Source organism: Gymnodraco acuticeps, unplaced genomic scaffold (genome assembly GCF_902827175.1).
Source record: "Gymnodraco acuticeps unplaced genomic scaffold, fGymAcu1.1, whole genome shotgun sequence".
Classification (NCBI taxonomy): Eukaryota; Metazoa; Chordata; class Actinopteri; order Perciformes; family Bathydraconidae; genus Gymnodraco; species Gymnodraco acuticeps.
In genome coordinates this window covers 1,737,805-1,760,313 of record NW_022989890.1, presented here as the reverse complement: position 1 = coordinate 1,760,313, position 22,509 = coordinate 1,737,805, and the positions used below count along the sequence as shown (strand labels likewise).

The 22,509-nt window shown below is 41.2% G+C and overlaps 1 protein-coding gene and 17 non-coding genes across 19 annotated transcripts in view; 1 reads left to right on the top strand and 17 right to left on the bottom strand.

Annotated features, from left to right (window-relative positions):
- LOC117536251 (cilia- and flagella-associated protein 54-like) overlaps window positions 1–22,509 on the top strand; it is a 158,924-nt gene that overhangs the window by 103,698 nt on the left and 32,717 nt on the right. The gene's annotated exons all lie outside the window — the stretch shown is intronic.
- Window positions 542–613, bottom strand: trnac-gca. The gene has a single exon. It is a non-coding gene; the product is annotated as a tRNA-Cys (tRNA).
- trnar-acg lies at window positions 966–1,038 on the bottom strand. Its single transcript has one exon. It is a non-coding gene; the product is annotated as a tRNA-Arg (tRNA).
- Window positions 1,367–1,438, bottom strand: trnac-gca. The gene has a single exon. It is a non-coding gene; the product is annotated as a tRNA-Cys (tRNA).
- Window positions 2,145–2,217, bottom strand: trnar-acg. The gene has a single exon. It is a non-coding gene; the product is annotated as a tRNA-Arg (tRNA).
- On the bottom strand, window positions 2,978–3,049 carry trnac-gca. Its single transcript has one exon. It is a non-coding gene; the product is annotated as a tRNA-Cys (tRNA).
- On the bottom strand, window positions 4,236–4,307 carry trnac-gca. Its single transcript has one exon. It is a non-coding gene; the product is annotated as a tRNA-Cys (tRNA).
- Window positions 4,662–4,734, bottom strand: trnar-acg. Its single transcript has one exon. It is a non-coding gene; the product is annotated as a tRNA-Arg (tRNA).
- Window positions 6,514–6,586, bottom strand: trnar-acg. Its single transcript has one exon. It is a non-coding gene; the product is annotated as a tRNA-Arg (tRNA).
- On the bottom strand, window positions 7,352–7,424 carry trnar-acg. The gene has a single exon. It is a non-coding gene; the product is annotated as a tRNA-Arg (tRNA).
- Window positions 7,756–7,827, bottom strand: trnac-gca. Its single transcript has one exon. It is a non-coding gene; the product is annotated as a tRNA-Cys (tRNA).
- trnac-gca lies at window positions 9,787–9,858 on the bottom strand. Its single transcript has one exon. It is a non-coding gene; the product is annotated as a tRNA-Cys (tRNA).
- trnac-gca lies at window positions 10,617–10,688 on the bottom strand. Its single transcript has one exon. It is a non-coding gene; the product is annotated as a tRNA-Cys (tRNA).
- On the bottom strand, window positions 12,638–12,709 carry trnac-gca. The gene has a single exon. It is a non-coding gene; the product is annotated as a tRNA-Cys (tRNA).
- trnac-gca lies at window positions 14,247–14,318 on the bottom strand. The gene has a single exon. It is a non-coding gene; the product is annotated as a tRNA-Cys (tRNA).
- Window positions 17,780–17,851, bottom strand: trnac-gca. Its single transcript has one exon. It is a non-coding gene; the product is annotated as a tRNA-Cys (tRNA).
- Window positions 19,851–19,922, bottom strand: trnac-gca. The gene has a single exon. It is a non-coding gene; the product is annotated as a tRNA-Cys (tRNA).
- Window positions 21,464–21,535, bottom strand: trnac-gca. The gene has a single exon. It is a non-coding gene; the product is annotated as a tRNA-Cys (tRNA).

The following is a 22,509-nucleotide window of genomic DNA, read 5'->3' as shown; positions in this document are numbered from 1 at the left end:
GAAACGCCACCAAAATAACCGGCCTGGCCGCTTGAGGACGTGGAACGCGATCGCCGCTTAGTTAATTAATGACTATTCATGTTTACGTTGGAGAGATGTACTGTTGAAGTGATTTCTGGCTAAAAGGATCCGAGCTAGCCAGGATTTTAACCTAGAATCTTCTGATTCCGTAGTCAGACGCGTTATACGTTGCGCCACTAGCCCTGTGAACTCCGTGTGGTATCTGTGTCAACGGTATGGCAAGATGTTTTTCTGAGTTCTATGTATGACAGATTAGTGGAAGACGACTATAATTTACTCTCATTTAATCTACATTGTTTTCTTATGTGATATGATATCATAAGTTACACTGACAAATTGCAAAAATAAGTGAACGTAAAGCAAACCACATAAAGCTGGCATCAAAATAGGGTTGTTGCGGCAACACAGACAGTACGGTTAACTATATGATAACGGCCCATTTGTTCATTGAGTGCTTTGTAATTGATTTGCACATCATTGCTTGTATACATATAACATTACACACGGGTAAAAACTATGTAGGGGGCACCCAGATTTGAACTAGGGACCTCTTGATCTGCAGTCAAATGCTCTACCACTGAGCTATACCCCCTGTATTAAACAGTTTTCAGTTGCACATTCAGTATCTGTGAAACTATTGTAGGACAAAAAATGTTATTAACCACTATACTAAACAGCCACTTGGTTCACCGCGCACTTCATTGATCTTATAGCAGAGTTGGGATTTTGAATATTGTGACACAAATACTTACTTTGTCCTTCAGGGCCCAATTTTGTTTTTGAACTACAGAAGATCAGCAAGTAACACTAACAATTCCTATAAGACTCAAGAAAGCTGTGAATGCTTGACATTATAGAGTCTATATGTATTAATGCAGTTGGTGACTAATCATGGACGATGTTGGAGAGACGTATTGTTGAAGTGAGTTCCTTGCTAAAACATCCGAGCTAGCCAGGATTTGAACCTAGAATCTTCTGATCCGTAGTCAGACGCGTTATCCGTTGCGCCACTAGCCCTGTGATTTCCCTTTGGTATCTGCGTCAACAGTATGGTCACATGCTTTTCTGAGTTCTGTGTTGTGATAGATTGGTGGAAGACTGCATATCATATTTCCGCTCATTTCATCTACATTGTTATCTACTCACACATTAAAAAAAGAAGTGAAGATAGAGCGATTTAAAGCAACAACATTAAAGCTGGCATCGAAATATAGTTGTTGCGGCAACACAGACAGTACGGTTAACTATATGATAACGGCCCATCTGTTAATTGAGTGCTTTTGTAATTGATCAACACATCATTGCTTGTATACATATAACATTAAACACAGGTTCAAATTATGTAGGGGGGCACCCAGATTTGAACTGGGGACCTCTTGATCTGCAGTCAAATGCTCTACCACTGAGCTATACCCCCTCTGGTAACCTGCTATCAGTTGATTATAGAGTCTCTGGGACATTACTGCAGGGGAAAAACATGTTTATCTGTGTGGCCACAACGCTGAGTACTAACCACTATACTGAAACGGCCACAAGCGCTTCATTCTTATAGCAGAGTTGGAACTTTGAAATTGTGTGACAACATATGTAGGAGCCATTTTATGGGTGTTGATGGCATGTCAGTTTATTTAATTTATATGTATAGTGCAATACTATTTTAAACACTTGGTGGCGGGGTTTAGCTGCACCGGGTGTATAAAAGGGGTCATAGGTGACAGGAAAGGACAAGACACAGGAGGAAGAGAGCATACCGATTTCACCAGCCCGGCAGATGCTCACCACAACTATTGACTGTAATTAAACCTTGGTATGTAAACTCTAAATAAAACATCATTATAAACTTGCTATAAAAATTGCTCCTGTGGGGATGTCCACAGTATTGAGTATGTAAGTCGCTTTGGATAAAAGCGTCTAACAAGTAACATGTAATGTAATAAACTTCACCAAAGGACCGGAAATTCATTTATTTGTGTCTGCGTCTGGATCACTCTCCAACCCTCCTGTGTAGTAATGGCAAAAGGATATAGGACATAATAGAGTCTAGAGTTATTAATGCAGTTGGTGACTAATCATGACGATGTTGGAGAGACGTATTGTTGAAGTGATTTCCTTGCTCAAACATCCGAGCTAGCCAGGATTTGAACCTAGAATCTTCTGATCCGTAGTCAGACGCGTTATCCGTTGCGCCACTAGCCCTGTGATTTATCGCTAGTATCTACGTCAACAGTATGGCAAGATGTTTTTCTGAGTTCTGTGTTGTGATATATTGGTGGAAGACTGGATATTATATTTCCTCTCATTTAATCTACATTATTTTCTTATCAGTTGATTATAGAGTCTCTGGGACATTACTGCAGGGGAAAAACATGTTTATCTGTGTGGCCACAACGCTGAGTACTACCCACTATACTGAAACGGCCACAAGCGCTTCATTTTTATAGCAGAGTTGGAACTTTGATATTGTGTGACAACATACTTTAAAGGATTTTGTCATTCAGGGCCGAATTTTGTTTTTGAAAAAACAGATGATTAGCAAGTAATTCTAAAAAGCCCTACGAGCTTCCATGAATGCTGGGAATGCTTGACATTATAGGGTTCAGGGTTATTTATGCAGTTGGTGAAAGCCCATTAACCCATAGTACCAGATGTTCAATGACTATTCATTTATATATTGGAGAGATGTACTGTTGAAGTGATTTCCTGTCTCAAAGGATCCGAGCTAGCCAGGATTTGAACTTAGAATCTTCTGATCTGTAGTCAGACGCTTTATCCGTTGCGCCACTAGCCCTGTGAATTCCCTGTGCCATCTGTGTCAACGGTATGGCAAGATGTTTTTCTGAGTTTTGCGTTGTGATAGATTGGTGGAAGACTGAATATTATATTTCCTTTCATTTAATCTACATTGTTTTCTTATTGCTTGTATACATATAACATTAAACACGGGTACAAACTATGTAGGGGGCACCCAGATTTGAACTGGGGACCTCTTGATCTGCAGTCAAATGCTCTACCACTGAGCTATACCCCCTCTGGTAACCTGCTATCAGTTGATTATAGAGTCTCTGGGACATTACTGCAGGGGAAAAAACATGTTTATCTGTGTGGCCACAACGCTGAGTACTACCCACTATACTGAAACGGCCACAAGCGCTTCATTCTTATAGCAGAGTTGGAACTTTGATATTGTGTGACAACATACTTTAAAGGATTTTGTCATTCAGGGCGAATTTTGTTTTTGAAAAAACAGATGATTAGCAAGTCATTCTAAAAGTCCTATGAATGCTGGGAATGCTTGACATTATAGGGTTCCAATTTCTGATTGGCTGGGCGAATTGCAAACCACGCCCCGTAAAACTCGGAAAAGTTTTTCGAAGCCGCCATTGTATTTGATGGCATTAGCATTATTAGCATTAGCCCGCGCACCAACGGAGAGAGAATAACTTGTGGCAACACATAAAAAAACATTGGAGCGGTGGAGTGATGAGGAGGGTGTCGGCGTTCTGGCGACTACCCCAACTCCGGGGACTTCGGTTGGCAGTATACGCCGTGAAGTTGTTTGCTTGCCTGCCAGTAAACCCAAAGCAGAGAAGAAGAAGAAGTGATATCAACGGCTTTCATATGCGTAATCTCCCTCAAGGAACTTATTCCGGTGTGTGAACGCGATCACCGCTTAGTTCCATGGGGGTTCTCAGTGCTGGGAACTAAGTACGGCAAAGTATTTGGTGTGAAAGCGGCTAATGACTATTCATGTTTACGTTGGAGAGATGTACTGTTGAAGTGATTTCCTGGCTAAAGTTAACCGAGCTAGCCAGGATTTGAACCTAGAATATTCTGATCCGTAGTCAGACGCGTTATCCGTTGCGCCACTAGCCCTGTGATTTTCCTTTGGTATCTGCGTCAACAGTATGGTCACATGCTTTTCTGAGTTCTGTGTTGTGATAGATTGGTGGAAGACTGCATATCATATTTACTCTCATTTAATCTACATTGTTTTCTTATGTGATATGATATCATAAGTTACACTGACAAATTGCAAATATAAGTGAAGATAAAGCAACCACATTAAAGCTGGCATCGAAATAGGGTTGTTGCGGCAACACAGACAGTACGGTTTAACTATATGATAACGGCCCATTTGTTCATTGAGTGCTTTGTAATTGATTTGCACATCATTGCTTGTATACATATACATTACACACGGGTAAAAACTATGTAGGGGGCACCCAGATTTGAACTAGGGACCTCTTGATCTGCAGTCAAATGCTCTACCACTGAGCTATACCCCCTGTATTAAATAGTTTTCAGTTGCACATTCAATATCTGTGAAACTATTGTAGGACAAAAAATGTTATTAACCACTATACTAAACAGCCACTTGGTTCACCGCGCACTTCATTGATCTTATAGCAGAGTTGGGATTTTGAATATTGTGACAACAAATACTTACTTTGTCCTTCAGGGCCCAATTTTTGTTTTTGAACTACAGAAGATCAGCAAGTAACACTAACAATTCCTATAAGACTCCAATAAAGCTGTGAATGCTTGACATTATAGAGTCTATATGTATTAATGCAGTTGGTGACTAATCATGACGATGTTGGAGAGACGTATTGTTGAAGTGAGTTCCTTGCTAAAACATCCGAGCTAGCCAGGATTTGAACCTAGAATCTTCTGATCCGTAGTCAGACGCGTTATCCGTTGCGCCACTAGCCCTGTGATTTCCCTTTGGTATCTGCGTCAACAGTATGGTCACATGCTTTTCTGAGTTCTGTGTTGTAATAGATTGGTGGAAGACTGCATATCATATTTCCGCTCATTTCATCTACATTGTTATCTACTCACACATTAAAAAAAGAAGTGAAGATAGAGCGATTTAAAGCAACAACATTAAAGCTGGCATCGAAATATAGTTGTTGCGGCAACACAGACAGTACGGTTAACTATATGATAACGGCCCATCTGTTAATTGAGTGCTTTGTAATTGATCAACACATCATTGCTTGTATACATATAACATTAAACACAGGTTCAAATTATGTAGGGGGCACCCAGATTTGAACTGGGGACCTCTTGATCTGCAGTCAAATGCTCTACCACTGAGCTATACCCCTTCTGGTAACCTGCTATCAGTTGATTATAGAGTCTCTGGGACATTACTGCAGGGGAAAAAACATGTTTATCTGTGTGGCCACAACGCTCAGTACTACCCACTATACTGAAACGGCCACAAGCGCTTCATTCTTATAGCAGAGTTGGAACTTTGATATTGTGTGACAACATACTTTAAAGGATTTTGTCATTCAGGGCCGAATTTTGTTTTTGAAAAAACAGATGATTAGCAAGTCATTCTAAAAAGTCCTATGAATGCTGGGAATGCTTGACATTATAGGGTTCCAATTTCTGATTGGCTGGGCGAATTGCAAACCACGCCCCGTAAAACTCGGAAAAGTTTTTCGAAGCCGCCATTGTATTTGATGGCATTAGCATTATTAGCATTAGCCCGCGCACCAACGGAGAGAGCATAACTTGTGGCAACACATAAAAAAACATTGGAGCGGTGGAGTGATGAGGAGGTGTCGGCGTTCTGGCGACTACCCCAACTCCGGGGACTTCGGTTGGCAGTATACGCCGTGAAGTTGTTTGCTGCCTGCCAGTAAACCCAAAGCAGAAGAAGAAGAAGTGACATCAACGGCTTCATATGCGTAATCTTCCCTCAAGGAACTTATTCCGGTGTGAACGCGATCGCCGCTTATGGCGCGTTTCCACTGCAGCGGGGTAGCCCCGTTTAAGCGTTCCTAAGCGTCCTCGCTCTGGCCTCGGGCTGCCTCGCTGGCCGGCCCAGGCCGTGGCGCATTTCCATTACAGTTTAGGACCTGGGCTAGCAACGCAGTGTAGGGCGGGGCGATCGGCTTTGTTTTTGTTCACATTTCGAGTTGTTCCGTCGAGCTCCCGCTGGATTTTATCATCCCCAATGAGATGAAGGAACGTCGTCACCTCCTCGGTCGACCACGGTGTGCTTTTCTTAGAAGTAGCCATTTTTGTAGCTCCTCCGTTTACAAAATGCTGTGTATAAAAATGCTGCAAGCTTGCTTCTAGATATATATGCGACGCTAGGGATGAACTCGCGCGCAATCTTGTGACGATTCTCTCTGACCAATCAGCAGTCGAGAGTGTTGACGTCATTAGTTCAGCCCTGGCCCTGGTCTGAGGGAACCACGATTTTATGAGGCTGGAAAAAGAGGGAAAAAGTACCCGCTAGCCGGTACTAGGCTATATGGAAACGCCACCAAAAACCGGCCTGGCCGCTTGAGGACGGTTAAGGACGCTTAAACGGGGCTACCCGCTGCAGTGGAAACGCGCCATTAGTTCCATGGCGGTTCTCAGTGCTGGGAACTAAGTACGGAAAAGTATTTGGTGTGAAAGCGGCTAATGACTATTCATGTTTACGTTGGAGAGATGTACTGTTGAAATGATTTCCTGAATAAAGTTGACCGAGCTAGCCAGGATTTGAACCTAGAATCTTCTGATCCGTAGTCAGACGCGTTATCCGTTGCGCCACTAGCCCTGTGATTTCCCTTTGGTATCTGCGTCAACAGTATGGTCACATGCTTTTCTGAGTTCTGTGTTGTGATAGATTGGTGGAAGACTGCATATCATATTTACTCTCATTTAATCTACATTGTTTTCTTATGTGATATGATATCATAAGTTACACTGACAAATTGCAAATATAAGTGAAGATAAAGCAACCACATTAAAGCTGGCATCGAAATAGGGTTGTTGCGGCAACACAGACAGTACGGTTAACTATATGATAACGGCCCATTTGTTCATTGAGTGCTTTGTAATTTATTTGCACATCATTGCTTGTATACATATAACATTACACACGGGTAAAAACTATGTAGGGGGCACCCAGATTTGAACTAGGGACCTCTTGATCTGCAGTCAAATGCTATACCACTGAGCTATACCCCCTGTATTAAACAGTTTTCAGTTGCACATTCAGTATCTGTGAAACTATTGTAGGACAAAAAATGTTATTAACCACTATACTAAACAGCCACTTGGTTCACCGCGCACTTCATTGATCTTATAGCAGAGTTGGGATTTTGAATATTGTGACACAAATACTTACTTTGTCCTTCAGGGCCCAATTTTGTTTTTGAACTACAGAAGATCAGCAAGTAACACTAACAATTCCTGTAAGACTCCAAGAAAGCTGTGAATGCTTGACATTATAGAGTCTATATGTATTAATGCAGTTGGTGACTAATCATGACGATGTTGGAGAGACGTATTGTTGAAGTGAGTTCCTTGCTAAAACATCCGAGCTAGCCAGGATTTGAACCTAGAATCTTCTGATCCGTAGTCAGACGCGTTATCCGTTGCGCCACTAGCCCTGTGATTTCCCTTTGGTATCTGCGTCAACAGTATGGTCACATGCTTTTCTGAGTTCTGTGTTGTGATAGATTGGTGGAAGACTGCATATCATATTTCCGCTCATTTCATCTACATTGTTATCTACTCACACATTAAAAAAAGAAGTGAAGATAGAGCGATTTAAAGCAACAACATTAAAGCTGGCAACGAAATATAGTTGTTGCGGCAACACAGACAGTACGGTTAACTATATGATAACGGCCCATCTGTTAATTGAGTGCTTTGTAATTGATCAACACATCATTGCTTGTACAGTATACATATAACATTAAACACAGGTTCAAATTATGTAGGGGGCACCCAGATTTGAACTGGGGACCTCTTGATCTGCAGTCAAATGCTCTACCACTGAGCTATACCCCCTCTGGTAACCTGCTATCAGTTGATTATAGAGTCTCTGGGACATTACTGCAGGGGAAAAACATGTTTATCTGTGTGGCCACAACGCTGAGTACTAACCACTATACTGAAACGGCCACAAGCGCTTCATTCTTATAGCAGAGTTGGAACTTTGAAATTGTGTGACAACATATGTAGGAGCCATTTTATGGGTGTTGATGGCATGTCAGTTTATTTAATTTATATGTATAGTGCAATACTATTTTAAACACTTGGTGGCGGGGTTTAGCTGCACCGGGTGTATAAAAGGGGTCATAGGTGACAGGAAAGGACAAGACACAGGAGGAAGAGAGCATACCGATTTCACCAGCCCGGCAGATGCTCACCACAACTATTGACTGTAATTAAACCTTGGTATGTAAACTCTAAATAAAACATCATTATAAACTTGCTATAAAAATTGCTCCTGTGGGGATGTCCACAGTATTGAGTATGTAAGTCGCTTTGGATAAAAGCGTCTAACAAGTAACATGTAATGTAATAAACTTCACCAAAGGACCGGAAATTCATTTATTTGTGTCTGCGTCTGGATCACTCTCCAACCCTCCTGTGTAGTAATGGCAAAAGGATATAGGACATTATAGAGTCTAGAGTTATTAATGCAGTTGGTGACTAATCATGACGATGTTGGAGAGACGTACTGTTGAAGTGACTTCCTTGCTCAAACATCCGAGCTAGCCAGGATTTGAACCTAGAATCTTCTGATCCGTAGTCAGACGCGTTATCCGTTGCGCCACTAGCCCTGTGATTTCCCTTTGGTATCTGCGTCAACAGTATGGTCACATGCTTTTCTGAGTTCTGTGTTGTGATAGATTGGTGGAAGACTGCATATCATATTTACTCTCATTTAATCTACATTGTTTTCTTATGTGATATGATATCATAAGTTACACTGACAAATTGCAAATATAAGTGAAGATAAAGCAACCACATTAAAGCTGGCATCGAAATAGGGTTGTTGCGGCAACACAGACAGTACGGTTAACTATATGATAACGGCCCATTTGTTCATTGAGTGCTTTGTAATTTATTTGCACATCATTGCTTGTATACATATAACATTACACACGGGTAAAAACTATGTAGGGGGCACCCAGATTTGAACTAGGGACCTCTTGATCTGCAGTCAAATGCTATACCACTGAGCTATACCCCCTGTATTAAACAGTTTTCAGTTGCACATTCAGTATCTGTGAAACTATTGTAGGACAAAAAATGTTATTAACCACTATACTAAACAGCCACTTGGTTCACCGCGCACTTCATTGATCTTATAGCAGAGTTGGGATTTTGAATATTGTGACACAAATACTTACTTTGTCCTTCAGGGCCCAATTTTGTTTTTGAACTACAGAAGATCAGCAAGTAACACTAACAATTCCTATAAGACTCCAAGAAAGCTGTGAATGCTTGACATTATAGAGTCTATATGTATTAATGCAGTTGGTGACTAATCATGACGATGTTGGAGAGATGTACTGTTGAAGTGATTTCCTGGCTAAAGTTAACCGAGCTAGCCAGGATTTGAACCTAGAATCTTCTGATCCGTAGTCAGACGCGTTATCCGTTGCGCCACTAGCCCTGTGATTTCCCTTTGGTATCTGCGTCAACAGTATGGTCACATGCTTTTCTGAGTTCTGTGTTGTGATAGATTGGTGGAAGACTGCATATCATATTTACTCTCATTTAATCTACATTGTTTTCTTATGTGATATGATATCATAAGTTACACTGACAAATTGCAAATATAAGTGAAGATAAAGCAACCACATTAAAGCTGGCATCAAAATAGGGTTGTTGCGGCAACACAGACAGTACAGTTAACTATATGATAACGGCCCATTTGTTCATTGAGTGCTTTGTAATTGATTTGCACATCATTGCTTGTATACATATAACATTACACACGGGTAAAAACTATGTAGGGGGCACCCAGATTTGAACTAGGGACCTCTTGATCTGCAGTCAAATGCTCTACCACTGAGCTATACCCCCTGTATTAAACAGTTTTTCAGTTGCACATTCAGTATCTGTGAAACTATTGTAGGACAAAAAATGTTATTAACCACTATACTAAACAGCCACTTGGTTCACCGCGCACTTCATTGATCTTATAGCAGAGTTGGGATTTTGAATATTGTGACACAAATACTTACTTTGTCCTTCAGGGCCCAATTTTGTTTTTGAACTACAGAAGATCAGCAAGTAACACTAACAATTCCTGTAAGACTCCAAGAAAGCTGTGAATGCTTGACATTATAGAGTCTATATGTATTAATGCAGTTGGTGACTAATCATGACGATGTTGGAGAGACGTATTGTTGAAGTGAGTTCCTTGCTAAAACATCCGAGCTAGCCAGGATTTGAACCTAGAATCTTCTGATCCGTAGTCAGACGCGTTATCCGTTGCGCCACTAGCCCTGTGATTTCCCTTTGGTATCTGCGTCAACAGTATGGTCACATGCTTTTCTGAGTTCTGTGTTGTGATAGATTGGTGGAAGACTGCATATCATATTTCCGCTCATTTCATCTACATTGTTATCTACTCACACATTAAAAAAAGAAGTGAAGATAGAGCGATTTAAAGCAACAACATTAAAGCTGGCAACGAAATATAGTTGTTGCGGCAACACAGACAGTACGGTTAACTATATGATAACGGCCCATCTGTTAATTGAGTGCTTTGTAATTGATCAACACATCATTGCTTGTACAGTATACATATAACATTAAACACAGGTTCAAATTATGTAGGGGGGCACCCAGATTTGAACTGGGGACCTCTTGATCTGCAGTCAAATGCTCTACCACTGAGCTATACCCCCTCTGGTAACCTGCTATCAGTTGATTATAGAGTCTCTGGGACATTACTGCAGGGGAAAAACATGTTTATCTGTGTGGCCACAACGCTGAGTACTAACCACTATACTGAAACGGCCACAAGCGCTTCATTCTTATAGCAGAGTTGGAACTTTGAAATTGTGTGACAACATATGTAGGAGCCATTTTATGGGTGTTGATGGCATGTCAGTTTATTTAATTTATATGTATAGTGCAATACTATTTTAAACACTTGGTGGCGGGGTTTAGCTGCACCGGGTGTATAAAAGGGGTCATAGGTGACAGGAAAGGACAAGACACAGGAGGAAGAGAGCATACCGATTTCACCAGCCCGGCAGATGCTCACCACAACTATTGACTGTAATTAAACCTTGGTATGTAAACTCTAAATAAAACATCATTATAAACTTGCTATAAAAATTGCTCCTGTGGGGATGTCCACAGTATTGAGTATGTAAGTCGCTTTGGATAAAAGCGTCTAACAAGTAACATGTAATGTAATAAACTTCACCAAAGGACCGGAAATTCATTTATTTGTGTCTGCGTCTGGATCACTCTCCAACCCTCCTGTGTAGTAATGGCAAAAGGATATAGGACATTATAGAGTCTAGAGTTATTAATGCAGTTGGTGACTAATCATGACGATGTTGGAGAGACGTACTGTTGAAGTGACTTCCTTGCTCAAACATCCGAGCTAGCCAGGATTTGAACCTAGAATCTTCTGATCCGTAGTCAGACGCGTTATCCGTTGCGCCACTAGCCCTGTGATTTCCCTTTGGTATCTGCGTCAACAGTATGGTCACATGCTTTTCTGAGTTCTGTGTTGTGATAGATTGGTGGAAGACTGCATATCATATTTACTCTCATTTAATCTACATTGTTTTCTTATGTGATATGATATCATAAGTTACACTGACAAATTGCAAATATAAGTGAAGATAAAGCAACCACATTAAAGCTGGCATCAAAATAGGGTTGTTGCGGCAACACAGACAGTACGGTTAACTATATGATAACGGCCCATTTGTTCATTGAGTGCTTTGTAATTGATTTGCACATCATTGCTTGTATACATATAACATTACACACGGGTAAAAACTATGTAGGGGGCACCCAGATTTGAACTACGGACCTCTTGATCTGCAGTCAAATGCTCTACCACTGAGCTATACCCCCTGTATTAAATAGTTTTCAGTTGCACATTCAATATCTGTGAAACTATTGTAGGACAAAAAATGTTATTAACCACTATACTAAACAGCCACTTGGTTCACCGCGCACTTCATTGATCTTATAGCAGAGTTGGGATTTTGAATATTGTGACAACAAATACTTACTTTGTCCTTCAGGGCCCAATTTTGTTTTTGAACTACAGAAGATCAGCAAGTAACACTAACAATTCCTATAAGACTCCAAGAAAGCTGTGAATGCTTGACATTATAGAGTCTATATGTATTAATGCAGTTGGTGACTAATCATGACGATGTTGGAGAGACGTATTGTTGAAGTGAGTTCCTTGCTAAAACATCCGAGCTAGCCAGGATTTGAACCTAGAATCTTCTGATCCGTAGTCAGACGCGTTATCCGTTGCGCCACTAGCCCTGTGACTTTCCCATTGGTATCTGCGTCAACAGTATGGTCACATGCTTTTCTGAGTTCTTTGTTGTGATAGATTGGTGAAAGACTGCATATGATATTTCCGCTCATTTCATCTACATTGTTATCTACTCACACATTAAAAAAGAAGTGAAGATAGAGCGATTTAAAGCAACAACATTAAAGCTGGCATCGAAATATAGTTGTTGCGGCAACACAGACAGTACGGTTATCATAAGTATATGATAACGGCCCATCTGTTAATTGAGTGCTTTGTAATTGATCAACACATCATTGCTTGTATACATATAACATTAAACATAGGTTCAAATTATGTAGGGGGCACCCAGATTTGAACTGGGGACCTCTTGATCTGCAGTCAAATGCTCTACCACTGAGCTATACCCCCTCTGGTAATCTGCTATCAGTTGATTATAGAGTCTCTGGGACATTACTGCAGGGGAAAAACATGTTTATCTGTGTGGTCACAACGCTGAGTACTAACCACTATACTGAAACGGCCACAAGCGCTTCATTCTTATAGCAGAGTTGGAACTTTGAAATTGTGTGACAACATATGTAGGAGCCATTTTATGGGTGTTGATGGCATGTCAGTTTATTTAATTTATATGTATAGTGCAATACTATTTTAAACACTTGGTGGCGGGGTTTAGCTGCACCGGGTGTATAAAAGGGGTCATAGGTGACAGGAAAGGACGAGACACAGGAGGAAGAGAGGATACCGATTTCACCAGCCCGGCATGCTCACCACAACTATTGACTGTAATTAAACCTTGGTATGTAAACGCTAAATAAAACATCATTATAAACTTGCTATAAAAATTGCTCCTGTGGGGATGTCCACAGTATTGAGTATGTAAGTCGCTTTGGATAAAAGCGTCTAACAAGTAACATGTAATGTAATAAACTTCACCAAAGGACCGGAAATTCATTTATTTGTGTCTGCGTCTGGATCACTCTCCAACCCTCCTGTGTAGTAATGGCAAAAGGATATAGGACATTATAGAGTCTAGAGTTATTAATGCAGTTGGTGACTAATCATGACGATGTTGGAGAGACGTATTGTTGAAGTGACTTCCTTGCTCAAACATCCGAGCTAGCCAGGATTTGAACCTAGAATCTTCTGATCCGTAGTCAGACGCGTTATCCGTTGCGCCACTAGCCCTGTGATTTCCCGCTAGTATCTGCGTCAACAGTATGGCAAGATGTTTTTCTGAGTTCTGTGTTGTGATATATTGGTGGAAGACTGGATATTATATTTCCTCTCATTTAATCTACATTATTTTCTTATCAGTTGATTATAGAGTCTCTGGGACATTACTGCAGGGGAAAAACATGTTTATCTGTGTGGCCACAACGCTGAGTACTACCCACTATACTGAAACGGCCACAAGCGCTTCATTCTTATAGCAGAGTTGGAACTTTGATATTGTGTGACAACATACTTTAAAGGATTTTGTCGTTCAGGGCCGAATTTTGTTTTTGAAAAAACAGATGATTAACAAGTAATTCTAAAAAGCCCTACGAGCTTCCATGAATGCTGGAAATGCTTGACATTATAGGGTTCAGGGTTATTTATGCAGTTGGTGAAAGCCCATTAACCCATAGTACCAGATGTTCAATGACTATTCATTTATATATTGGAGAGATGTACTGTTGAAGTGATTTCCTGTCTCAAAGGATCCGAGCTAGCCAGGATTTGAACTTAGAATCTTCTGATCTGTAGTCAGACGCTTTATCCGTTGCGCCACTAGCCCTGTGAATTCCCTGTGCCATCTGTGTCAACGGTATGGCAAGATGTTTTTCTGAGTTTTGTGTTGTGATAGATTGGTGGAAGACTGAATATTATATTTCCTTTCATTTAATCTACATTGTTTTCTTATTGCTTGTATACATATAACATTAAACACGGGTACAAACTATGTAGGGGGCACCCAGATTTGAACTGGGGACCTCTTGATCTGCAGTCAAATGCTCTACCACTGAGCTATACCCCCTCTGGTAACCTGCTATCAGTTGATTATAGAGTCTCTGGGACATTACTGCAGGGGAAAAACATGTTTATCTGTGTGGCCACAACGCTGAGTACTACCCACTATACTGAAACGGCCACAAGCGCTTCATTCTTATAGCAGAGTTGGAACTTTGATATTGTGTGACAACATACTTTAAAGGATTTTGTCATTCAGGGCCGAATTTTGTTTTTGAAAAAACAGATGATTAGCAAGTCATTCTAAAAAGTCCTATGAATGCTGGGAATGCTTGACATTATAGGGTTCCAATTTCTGATTGGCTGGGCGAATTGCAAACCACGCCCCGTAAAACTCGGAAAAGTTTTTCGAAGCCGCCATTGTATTTGATGGCATTAGCATTATTAGCATTAGCCCGCGCACCAACGGAGAGAGAATAACTTGTGGCAACACATAAAAAAACATTGGAGCGGTGGAGTGATGAGGAGGTGTCGGCGTTCTGGCGACTACCCCAACTCCGGGGACTTCGGTTGGCAGTATACGCCGTGAAGTTGTTTGCTGCCTGCCAGTAAACCCAAAGCAGAAGAAGAAGAAGTGATATCAACGGCTTCATATGCGTAATCTTCCCTCAAGGAACTTATTCCGGTGTGAACGCGATCGCCGCTTATGGCGCGTTTCCACTGCAGCGGGGTAGCCCCGTTTAAGCGTTCCTAAGCGTCCTCGCTCTGGCCTCGGGCTGCCTCGCTGGCCGGCCCAGGCCGTGGCGCATTTCCATTACAGTTTAGGACCTGGGCTAGCAACGCAGTGTAGGCGGGGCGATCGGCTTTGTTTTTGTTCACATTTCGAGTTGTTCCGTCGAGCTCCCGCTGGATTTTATCATCCCCAATGAGATGAAGGAACGTCGTCACCTCCTCGGTCGACCACGGTGTGCTTTTCTTAGAAGTAGCCATTTTTGTAGCTCCTCCGTTTACAAAATGCTGTGTATAAAAATGCTGCAAGCTTGCTTCTAGATATATATGCGACGCTAGGGATGAACTCGCGCGCAATCTTGTGACGATTCTCTCTGACCAATCAGCAGTCGAGAGTGTTGACGTCATTAGTTCAGCCCTGGCCCTGGTCTGAGGGAACCACGATTTTATGAGGCCGGAAAAGAGGGAAAAAAGTACCCGCTAGCCGGTACTAGGCTATATGGAAACGCCACCAAAAACCGGCCTGGCCGCTTGAGGACGGTTAAGGACGCTTAAACGGGGCTACCCGCTGCAGTGGAAACGCGCCATTAGTTCCATGGGGGTTCTCAGTGCTGGGAACTAAGTACGGAAAAGTATTTGGTGTGAAAGCGGCTAATGACTATTCATGTTTACGTTGGAGAGATGTACTGTTGAAATGATTTCCTGAATAAAGTTGACCGAGCTAGCCAGGATTTGAACCTAGAATCTTTTGATCCGTTGTCAGACGCGTTATCCGTTGCGCCACTAGCCCTGTGATTTCCCTTTGGTATCTGCGTCAACAGTATGGTCACATGCTTTTCTGAGTTCTGTGTTGTGATAGATTGGTGGAAGACTGCATATCATATTTACTCTCATTTAATCTACATTGTTTTCTTATGTGATATGATATCATAAGTTACACTGACAAATTGCAAATATAAGTGAAGATAAAGCAACCACATTAAAGCTGGCATCGAAATAGGGTTGTTGCGGCAACACAGACAGTACGGTTAACTATATGATAACGGCCCATTTGTTCATTGAGTGCTTTGTAATTTATTTGCACATCATTGCTTGTATACATATAACATTACACACGGGTAAAAACTATGTAGGGGGCACCCAGATTTGAACTAGGGACCTCTTGATCTGCAGTCAAATGCTATACCACTGAGCTATACCCCCTGTATTAAACAGTTTTCAGTTGCACATTCAGTATCTGTGAAACTATTGTAGGACAAAAAATGTTATTAACCACTATACTAAACAGCCACTTGGTTCACCGCGCACTTCATTGATCTTATAGCAGAGTTGGGATTTTGAATATTGTGACACAAATACTTACTTTGTCCTTCAGGGCCCAATTTTGTTTTTGAACTACAGAAGATCAGCAAGTAACACTAACAATTCCTATAAGACTCCAAGAAAGCTGTGAATGCTTGACATTATAGAGTCTATATGTATTAATGCAGTTGGTGACTAATCATGACGATGTTGGAGAGATGTACTGTTGAAGTGATTTCCTGGCTAAAGTTAACCGAGCTAGCCAGGATTTGAACCTAGAATCTTCTGATCCGTAGTCAGACGCGTTTCCCGTTGCGCCACTAGCCCTGTGATTTCCCTTTGGTATCTGCGTCAACAGTATGGTCACATGCTTTTCTGAGTTCTGTGTTGTGATAGATTGGTGGAAGACTGCATATCATATTTACTCTCATTTAATCTACATTGTTTTCTTATGTGATATGATATCATAAGTTACACTGACAAATTGCAAATATAAGTGAAGATAAAGCAACCACATTAAAGCTGGCATCAAAATAGGGTTGTTGCGGCAACACAGACAGTACGGTTAACTATATGATAACGGCCCATTTGTTCATTGAGTGCTTTGTAATTGATTTGCACATCATTGCTTGTATACATATAACATTACACACGGGTAAAAACTATGTAGGGGGCACCCAGATTTGAACTACGGACCTCTTGATCTGCAGTCAAATGCTCTACCACTGAGCTATACCCCCTGTATTAAATAGTTTTCAGTTGCACATTCAATATCTGTGAAACTATTGTAGGACAAAAAATGTTATTAACCACTATACTAAACAGCCACTTGGTTCACCGCGCACTTCATTGATCTTATAGCAGAGTTGGGATTTTGAATATTGTGACAACAAATACTTACTTTGTCCTTCAGGGCCCAATTTTGTTTTTGAACTACAGAAGATCAGCAAGTAACACTAACAATTCCTATAAGACTCCAAGAAAGCTGTGAATGCTTGACATTATAGAGTCTATATGTATTAATGCAGTTGGTGACTAATCATGACGATGTTGGAGAGACGTATTGTTGAAGTGAGTTCCTTGCTAAAACATCCGAGCTAGCCAGGATTTGAACCTAAAATCTTCTGATCCGTAGTCAGACGCGTTATCCGTTGCGCCACTAGCCCTGTGATTTCCCTTTGGTATCTGCGTCAACAGTATGGTCACATGCTTTTCTGAGTTCTTTGTTGTGATAGATTGGTGAAAGACTGCATATCATATTTCCGCTCATTTCATCTACATTGTTATCTACTCACACATTAAAAAAAGAAGTGAAGATAGAGCGATTTAAAGCAACAACATTAAAGCTGGCATCGAAATATAGTTGTTGCGGCAACACAGACAGTACGGTTATCATAAGTATATGATAACGGCCCATCTGTTAATTGAGTGCTTTGTAATTGATCAACACATCATTGCTTGTATACATATAACATTAAACATAGGTTCAAATTATGTAGGGGGCACCCAGATTTGAACTGGGGACCTCTTGATCTGCAGTCAAATGCTCTACCACTGAGCTATACCCCCTCTGGTAACCTGCTATCAGTTGATTATAGAGTCTCTGGGACATTACTGCAGGGGAAAAACATGTTTATCTGTGTGGCCACAACGCTGAGTACTACCCACTATACTGAAACGGCCACAAGCGCTTCATTCTTATAGCAGAGTTGGAACTTTGATATTGTGTGACAACATATTTTAAAGGATTTTGTCATTCAGGGCCGAATTTTGTTTTTGAAAAAACAGATGATTAGCAAGTCATTCTAAAAAGTCCTATGAATGCTGGGAATGCTTGACATTATAGGGTTCCAATTTCTGATTGGCTGGGCGAATTGCAAACCACGCCCCTTAAAACTCGGAAAAGTTTTTCGAAGCCGCCATTGTATTTGATGGCATTAGCATTATTAGCATTAGCCCGCGCACCAACGGAGAGAGAATAACTTGTGGCAACACATAAAAAAACATTGGAGCGGTGGAGTGATGAGGAGGTGTCGGCGTTCTGACGACTACCCCAACTCCGGGGACTTCGGTTGGCAGTATACGCCGTGAAGTTGTTTGCTGCCTGCCAGTAAACCCAAAGCAGAAGAAGAAGAAGTGATATCAACGGCTTCATATGCGTAATCTTCCCTCAAGGAACTTATTCCGGTGTGAACGCGATCGCCGCTTAGTTCCATGGGGGTTCTCAGTGCTGGGAACTAAGTACGGCAAAGTATTTGGAAAGCGGCTAATGACTATTCATGTTTACGTTGGAGAGATGTACTGTTGAAGTGATTTCCTGGCTAAAGTTAACCGAGCTAGCCAGGATTTGAACCTAGAATCTTCTGATCCGTAGTCAGACGCGTTATCCGTTGCGCCACTAGCCCTGCGATTTCCCTTTGGTATCTGCGTCAACAGTATGGTCACATGCTTTTCTGAGTTCTGTGTTGTGATAGATTGGTGGAAGACTGCATATCATATTTACTCTCATTTAATCTACATTGTTTTCTTATGTGATATGATATCATAAGTTACACTGACAAATTGCAAATATAAGTGAAGATAAAGCAACCACATTAAAGCTGGCATCGAAATAGGGTTGTTGCGGCAACACAGACAGTACGGTTAACTATATGATAACGGCCCATTTGTTCATTGAGTGCTTTGTAATTGATTTGCACCTCATTGCTTGTATACATATAACATTACACACGGGTAAAAACTATGTAGGGGGCACCCAGATTTGAACTACGGACCTCTTGATCTGCAGTCAAATGCTCTACCACTGAGCTATACCCCCTGTATTAAATAGTTTTCAGTTGCACATTCAATATCTGTGAAACTATTGTAGGACAAAAAATGTTATTAACCACTATACTAAACAGCCACTTGGTTCACCGCGCACTTCATTGATCTTATAGCAGAGTTGGGATTTTGAATATTGTGACAACAAATACTTACTTTGTCCTTCAGGGCCCAATTTTGTTTTTGAACTACAGAAGATCAGCAAGTAACACTAACAATTCCTATAAGACTCCAAGAAAGCTGTGAATGCTTGACATTATAGAGTCTATATGTATTAATGCAGTTGGTGACTAATCATGACGATGTTGGAGAGACGTATTGTTGAAGTGAGTTCCTTGCTAAAACATCCGAGCTAGCCAGGATTTGAACCTAGAATCTTCTGATCCGTAGTCAGACGCGTTATCCGTTGCGCCACTAGCCCTGTGATTTCCCTTTGGTATCTGCGTCAACAGTATGGTCACATGCTTTTCTGAGTTCTGTGTTGTGATAGATTGGTGGAAGACTGCATATCATATTTCCGCTCATTTCATCTACATTGTTATCTACTCACACATTAAAAAAAGAAGTGAAGATAGAGCGATTTAAAGCAACAACATTAAAGCTGGCATCGAAATATAGTTGTTGCGGCAACACAGACAGTACGGTTAACTATATGATAACGGCCCATCTGTTAATTGAGTGCTTTGTAATTGATCAACACATTATTGCTTGTACATATAACATTAAACACAGGTTCAAATTATGTAGGGGGCACCCAGATTTGAACTGGGGACCTCTTGATCTGCAGTCAAATGCTCTACCACTGAGCTATACCCCCTCTGGTAATCTGCTATCAGTTGATTATAGAGTCTCTGGGACATTACTGCAGGGGAAAAACATGTTTATCTGTGTGGTCCACAACGCTGAGTACTAACCACTATACTGAAACGGCCACAAGCGCTTCATTCTTATAGCAGAGTTGGAACTTTGAAATTGTGTGACAACATATGTAGGAGCCATTTTATGGGTGTTGATGGCATGTCAGTTTATTTAATTTATATGTATAGTGCAATACTATTTTAAACACTTGGTGGCGGGGTTTAGCTGCACCGGGTGTATAAAAGGGGTCATAGGTGACAGGAAAGGACGAGACACAGGAGGAAGAGAGGATACCGATTTCACCAGCCCGGCAGATGCTCACCACAACTATTGACTGTAATTAAACCTTGGTATGTAAACGCTAAATAAAACATCATTATAAACTTGCTATAAAAATTGATCCTGTGGGGATGTCCACAGTATTGAGTATGTAAGTCGCTTTGGATAAAAGCGTCTAACAAGTAACATGTAATGTAATAAACTTCACCAAAGGACCGGAAATTCATTTATTTGTGTCTGCGTCTGGATCACTCTCCAACCCTCCTGTGTAGTAATGGCAAAAGGATATAGGACATTATAGAGTCTAGAGTTATTAATGCAGTTGGTGACTAATCATGACGATGTTGGAGAGACGTATTGTTGAAGTGACTTCCTTGCTCAAACATCCGAGCTAGCCAGGATTTGAACCTAGAATCTTCTGATCCGTAGTCAGACGCGTTATCCGTTGCGCCACTAGCCCTGTGATTTCCCGCTAGTATCTGCGTCAACAGTATGGCAAGATGTTTTTCTGAGTTCTGTGTTGTGATATATTGGTGGAAGACTGGATATTATATTTCCTCTCATTTAATCTACATTATTTTCTTATCAGTTGATTATAGAGTCTCTGGGACATTACTGCAGGGGAAAAACATGTTTATCTGTGTGGCCACAACGCTGAGTACTACCCACTATACTGAAACGGCCACAAGCGCTTCATTCTTATAGCAGAGTTGGAACTTTGATATTGTGTGACAACATACTTTAAAGGATTTTGTCGTTCAGGGCCGAATTTTGTTTTTGAAAAAACAGATGATTAACAAGTAATTCTAAAAAGCCCTACGAGCTTCCATGAATGCTGGAAATGCTTGACATTATAGGGTTCAGGGTTATTTATGCAGTTGGTGAAAGCCCATTAACCCATAGTACCAGATGTTCAATGACTATTCATTTATATATTGGAGAGATGTACTGTTGAAGTGATTTCCTGTCTCAAAGGATCCGAGCTAGCCAGGATTTGAACTTAGAATCTTCTGATCTGTAGTCAGACGCTTTATCCGTTGCGCCACTAGCCCTGTGAATTCCCTGTGCCATCTGTGTCAACGGTATGGCAAGATGTTTTTCTGAGTTTTGTGTTGTGATAGATTGGTGGAAGACTGAATATTATATTTCCTTTCATTTAATCTACATTGTTTTCTTATTGCTTGTATACATATAACATTAAACACGGGTACAAACTATGTAGGGGGGCACCCAGATTTGAACTGGGGACCTCTTGATCTGCAGTCAAATGCTCTACCACTGAGCTATACCCCCTCTGGTAACCTGCTATCAGTTGATTATAGAGTCTCTGGGACATTACTGCAGGGGAAAAACATGTTTATCTGTGTGGCCACAACGCTGAGTACTACCCACTATACTGAAACGGCCACAAGCGCTTCATTCTTATAGCAGAGTTGGAACTTTGATATTGTGTGACAACATACTTTAAAGGATTTTGTCATTCAGGGCCGAATTTTGTTTTTGAAAAAACAGATGATTAGCAAGTCATTCTAAAAAGTCCTATGAATGCTGGGAATGCTTGACATTATAGGGTTCCAATTTCTGATTGGCTGGGCGAATTGCAAACCACGCCCCGTAAAACTCGGAAAAGTTTTTCGAAGCCGCCATTGTATTTGATGGCATTAGCATTATTAGCATTAGCCCGCGCACCAACGGAGAGAGAATAACTTGTGGCAACACATAAAAAAACATTGGAGCGGTGGAGTGATGAGGAGGTGTCGGCGTTCTGGCGACTACCCCAACTCCGGGGACTTCGGTTGGCAGTATACGCCGTGAAGTTGTTTGCTGCCTGCCAGTAAACCCAAAGCAGAAGAAGAAGAAGTGATATCAACGGCTTCATATGCGTAATCTTCCCTCAAGGAACTTATTCCGGTGTGAACGCGATCACCGCTTAGTTCCATGGGGGTTCTCAGTGCTGGGAACTAAGTACGGCAAAGTATTTGGTGTGAAAGCGGCTAATGACTATTCATGTTTACGTTGGAGAGATGTACTGTTGAAGTGATTTCCTGGCTAAAGTTAACCGAGCTAGCCAGGATTTGAACCTAGAATATTCTGATCCGTAGTCAGACGCATTATCCGTTGCGCCACTAGCCCTGTGATTTTCCTTTGGTATCTGCGTCAACAGTATGGTCACATGCTTTTCTGAGTTCTGTGTTGTGATAGATTGGTGGAAGACTGCATATCATATTTACTCTCATTTAATCTACATTGTTTTCTTATGTGATATG